Source organism: Haemaphysalis longicornis, unplaced genomic scaffold, assembly GCF_048455015.1.
Source record: "Haemaphysalis longicornis isolate Haplotype H1 unplaced genomic scaffold, Haemaphysalis longicornis Haplotype H1 scaffold_10, whole genome shotgun sequence".
NCBI lineage: Eukaryota > Metazoa > Arthropoda > Arachnida > Ixodida > Ixodidae > Haemaphysalis > Haemaphysalis longicornis.
In genome coordinates, this window is record NW_027526204.1 from 71,871,886 (window position 1) to 71,877,834 (window position 5,949).

A 5,949-nucleotide genomic window follows, 5' to 3' on the forward strand; every position below is an offset into this window, starting at 1 on the left:
CATCTAGCTTCCCATATGTGTAGAGAGAGAGAAACAACGTTTTTTATTGTCCGGCAAAAAGACGCGGCCTGAACGTCACGCTGGACGGCCACCCGGCGCCTCCGAGGAGAACGTGCTGTCGGCCGCTGGCGCTCGAGAGCCTCCAGCGCTTGCTGGAAGGCCTCGCGCTGGGCGTCGTAGTCCACACTCGCCACCGCACTCGCTAGGCGCGGCGGCAACGCGTCTGTGACACCGTCCTCTACTTTGCATTTCCACAGCATGTGCGCCATGGTTGCTCGGTCCTCGCCACACACCGCACACACGTCACTGGCGTACACCTCTGGGCACACATGTTTCGCGGTGTGTGTCTACGCAGGGATTGTCGGTATTTGCATGTAACTTAGTAGTACAGGCGGCCTGGTCCTGAATAAGTTGGGTTATCCACGCGGAATATTGGTCTTCCTCCATCGGATCTGGGATGTCCTCTGTATGCCGTGATGACCTCATTTTCCTAAAACCAACCCAGTCTATCAAGGAGGCACGTCCCACCGTGCGGACTAACTCAGGGCCTGAAATGACCAATTCAATAATAAAATGATCACCGTGCCTCTTGCTTGTTTCCCCATACGCACATCACCTGCTTGTTTCTCAGGGAGAGGTATTGCATTGTATCCCGGCATGGTGCTTGTGCCCGTGCACAAGCACCTACCTGGTATGTTGTGCTCATTAAGTATCACCGCGCTTTCTCGTCTATATACTTGTGAAGGTAGTTGCCCCTTGGATTAGCGTAAGCGTAACCCCAAAGCGGGTGGGCCGCGTTGAAGTCTCCACTGACGATGAGCTGATGCCTGCCTGCTTTTTTTCCAGCCACTTCTAGCGTGTCATTTAGGGCCTGTGGGGATCATTTGCGTCTGCAGTATTCGTTGAGATGGAAGATGGGTAAGGAGGTCTTTGATGCCTCGGCGAGGAGTAGTTCTAGTAGTACGCCTGAGACTCCTGCTAATGGAAGGGAGTGCTGTGTAGCGGTGACTGACCTGGGTACCAGCGTGTGTAACACTCGCGTGCCATCCGCATGAAAGGTGACTATCCGGGTAGCGAAGCGTGTGAGTGGGTTTCCTGCAAGGCTATAACGTGCGGGGGTGTTTCTTGAGTTGTAATATACTGGATAGGTTCTGCGCGTTTCTCGCGGAAACCGCGGCCGTTCCCCCTGCCAAACTTTTGTTCGCCGAGGTTCCGTCTATCCTTATTAGGAGGACCCATCTTCTTCCCTGGCATCTTTGAGTGGAGGAGGAAAGGAAGCAGTGAAGCGAGTGCACTGATTAGGAGATGCTTCAGTCTTCGTAAGTCGTTCCTCGAAATTGGCAAGGATATCTTTGAGGGCTTGCAGGGTCTGATTGAGTTGCTCCGTAATCGTTTGTTGCGAGGAGCTACTGCAGGAAAGAACGTATACCCATCACCTCGTCTCGAATTATAAATGTCGTGGGATTAGCTGGCGGGCCCGACTTGGGGGGAAGGGGGGGGTGGGGAAGAGGGGGGTTGCACCACCGTTTGGTGGGAGGAAAGTGCGGATGCGCTTGATAGCGGGGGAAACTTGTTGCGAAGAAGGTGAAGGCGAGTTTTAACGAGGCCCGCAGTTCTGCGAGCTCCTGTCTTAAAGCAGCGTTTTCATCTTGTACTTGTGTTAGTATTGCGCCATATTATCCTCAACTCCGAAGGCCGCTATTCCTGCCCGGCTCACCTTGGGGCAGTCTTCCTGGCGTGATTCTTTGTGCCCGGTGCCCGTGTTGAATGAGCAGATTGTCGAGCGTTGGCCCATGGGTGGCTTGCGCTGCGTCACTGGCGTCGTACCTCGATAGCGTGCCTGGCTGGGCGGGCGTTCCCCGGTGGTTGAACGCTCCCTGGTTGCTGAACGCCCGTGTTGTGGCCCGTGACCCTGGTCCCGGCTCGGTCTTGAGCTCGAACGATGAGGTCCCAGGTTGCGCCGAGAGCCAGGAGAGGGGGAGTGCGACCGGCAGGACTCGTTCGATGTGGGCTTGTTTGCAGTTTTCTTGGCCTTGTACACGGTTGGCAAGTACCACTTAGGGCAGTCTTTAGATGCGGTTGTAGTAGAATAAACGTCTTCTTTCCGTACGCTGAGCATAGTTCTTTGTCGCCCCCTCCTCCAGAGGCGATATTGAGTTGGTGCGACGGCGTTTCAGTATCGTGAGCGTGCTCAGTTAGCTCGAACTCATGGTGGTTCCTCACAGTGTGGTTGCCTGCCATGCTTTGTAATGCATTGGTTATGTATATTGTGAGGTATATATGTATATCTTTGTAAATAAATGTGTTTCGTGTCCGTACCAGGATGTCCTCAATAGAGTGTGTAAAATGTGTGTTCCGCCAGGTGTTAAAACATTTTTCTTTAAATTACACACTGGCATGCTCCCTGTTAAAACTTGGATGAAAGATCGGGGTCTGTTTATAGCTTGGTCGATAGACTGTCGGCTCTGTACTCGACCAGAGACAATTGATCACTGCTTTGTAGACTGCAGAGATGCTGTCTTTTTCTGGGACATTTTACAGCGAACGCTCAAAAAAGACATGGATATTACGCCTTTCTCTAATCGATTTTTGCCATTCGACTATCCTGGTGAGCCACCTTATGACATGTTCATGTTGATTGGTTTGCACAGTCTGTGGCGATGCCGCTTATGTGATAGGCATGCTGAGCCACCAAGATCAACTAAGTCTTATTTCCGAGAAACTGCGGCATTTGTACATAGTGTGTATAGTTCGCTTGACCAACCACCTGACTGGTTCCCTCTTTTGAACGCTTGTGTGTGTTTGCCTGATTTTTTATGTATATTTGCTTCTCATAACTTCAGTGTATTTTTTTGTTTGCTTGTATTCCTCGTACTGCAACGTCTGAGAGTATTTTCCCATGTAATAAAGAAGAAAAAAACAAGAATCAGGCGCCGTTTATAGTGGATAGGATATCTGTCTGTGACCCAGAAGACTCGGGTTCGATTACCGGTGTCAGAAGCGTGTGCAGTCTCCGGACTCTGAATCCAGCCGTCCGAGTTCAACGCTTGGTGAGGTCTGCTCATTTTGCCCCGGAAAGGCAGTTTTTTTTAGTGTGCGGCGGTAGTGGTGTGGCGGTCAAGAATTTTTTTTTGTTTGTTTCGGCAAACCATTACAGTCAAATGATTGATCGCGCGGTTTAAACCGCGCAATGAATTCACGAATAATAGTTCGACTAATCGACTTCAGTGTTCTGTTCAGTTCCCGATATGTTTTGAGACATAAAGCGCGACTAAGGGCTTAATTGTGACCGGCCTCAAGTCAAAACGTCGTTCCGATGCCGTGGTCATAGAATTCTTATCTGAGCTTATCGGCGTTCCGTTATTCCGAGGTACAACTGGTAACGGCGAATTGGCCGCGTTGTCTTGCTTTTGGCACAAGACGGTGTCAAGACCGTAAGACGCGTCAGCTGTGATCTTCGTCCGCCTGTTGTGACTGGCCAGGGCCGAGCTCATTAACGAGCGCAGTTTTCTTGATTTTGGCGAACGCTCACAATTGTACGGCCTTCCCATGCCTTGAAGACAGCGTGGTGGACTGTTGCTGCAGTAGTTCTCAGCAATGCTCAATACAAAACGAACGTCATGAGTACCGGTACCGCTGTCTTTCTAGCTGAGTTAAAGGGGCACTGACACAAAAATTTTGCATCTTGTTTTTTTGGTTGCGATAAGTAGCTAGTGACCTACTTATCACATGTAGAAACCTCATTTGCTTCAGCGTGCGACGGTTGTTTAATTAAAGGCATTTTCAATGCGGCCAGTCGCAGTTTCGGTTTCAGCGGGTGCCGCGAACCGATGGATTTTGTGTGAACAAAGCTGACCATGTGACCGTCGGAGGGATATCACAGAGCAGAGCTGCGGTAGCACTGTCGAATCCGCATCGCCGGCAGTTTCTGCGAATGCCCCCACGCACTGATCTCGTGAGCCGCTTAATTAAAAAGCGACCGTGGACGTGACGCAGGCGCTGCTAGTGCAAATGCTTCCGCAGCTAAAGAACGACGCGCGATGCTCGAAACACGCGCGCTGGTAGCAGCTGGCCGGCCTGCCTACAGGTCCGCCTACAGATTTGTTCGGCTTAGCACTGCGGCGGATATTCGATTGCCGCTCTCGTAAGCGGTGGAGATGACAATTTTTAATGCAACCCGCCATCGCATCATTAACTCCTTTCTCATATAAGCTGCCATGGTTGGGACTGCAGCGATAACAATCTATCGCTCGAGCTACATGCGCCGGCCTGGGCCACTTCGCGTCCGTGGCCGCCGCCTGCACAGCGACCGTGCGGCTCGCTCAGTGGGCTTTTCGTGTCTCCTGCGCGTTTTCGCGTCCAATGTAAATAAAAAGTATTAGAAACAGAGTGCCTGGAATTGCTGTAGAACTTTGGTCGCGGCCAGCTGCCCGATGAGCTGACGAAATCACGGTGCCTCCGCCGCCAACGATCGGGTCGTTCGTTTTCGAGAGCAGAAGCTCCGCCCTCCGGCCCTCCAATTGGAGCGGCGAGCCGGCGAAAAACGCCGGCCTTGCGGAAGCGGCAAACAGAAACTCGTGACGTGTTTGGATGTTGTTTATTTAGAAAATATCCTCGGGATGTCGATTGCGCGTGGTCCTCTGCTGGCTGCTCGGTTGCGTTTCGCACACTTTAAAATTTATTTTAAATATGTTCTGGGCTGTATTCGCCGCTGATATTTTGCAGATGATGTATATGTGTTCACACCAATCTATCTCCGAAGTTATCTCGCCTTCAAAATTTTGTGTCAGTACCCCTTTGAGGGATCAGATAGGAGACCAGTACTAACACCAAAGGTCATTGTCAGCAAACTAATATGGTTCGCTTCGTGAAGATTTCGAAGTGCCTTCCTCTGATTATGGGCGCCAGACATAGCAACAGGAAGCTGTTTTAAAGTGATATTGTTGTGGTGCATCAGTCGTAACAATATTATTGCCGCAATTTTGACAGACGGGAAACGACAGCTTAGCCGCTCCGTGACCTCAACTATGCCTGGTTGTCTACACCTTCATTCGTGTCAACGAACCACGGTCACTCGGAAAAGGGGGAAATCGAGTTGCCCTGGACAAACATACTTGCTGACTATACTTCCGCATCTTCAAAGCTGATGGCACCAAATATCATTATTTGCATTTACTTTCTTGCTCACGCAGTGCCGTGCATAGTTGAACACGATGATCGACGGATGTCACCGCGAAAATTCGCGCAATCGATTCTATTGCCCATTCGCCGCAAATTTCAGTCTAATAGGTCGATTTTGTAGATGTATAAATTTACTTTAAATGCAGTACTAGCACCTACACGTACGGTGTGTGGGACTACGCTCGGGGGATTCCGAGCTACAAACATAGTCAATAAATTGAAGCGAGAAGTTGGCGAGAAAAGGACTGCTAAAACAATTGAATTCCATAATTACTAGCGGAGCTGGAGTCAAAGAAGATCTATTTTACAACGCCATTGGCGCTAAAAGGGCATTCACTAAAACTACCCCGCCAAAGCGGAAATATTTGCAAAGCTGCGTAAAATTTTCCCACGGTAGAATCGGTTTTATAACGCGGAAATTTCTAAATTTCTCTAACATTTTTTGTTTGTGAGGAATAAAATTCACAGGCGCATTACAGAAAGCGTGTGGAGGAGTCTGCGCACACAGCTACATCGCTGGAACCAAGACTGAAACACTGACATTTTTTTTTCCTCTCTGCCTCGCTATTTATCCCACAACTATGTCTCATTTTTAACTCCGATTTGGCGCCGGTGAGTTCGGTGTTGGCGCCCACCTATTTCTGCTCTGGGCGGGTATCAGACTCGTTTCAAAACACGCGCGCTCTTCGAGAGCGCGAAAGCGCGAAAGCACAGCGTACTTGGCTGCGACCGACTAGCGTGCCTACGCCAATCCAAATCCAGTCGGAA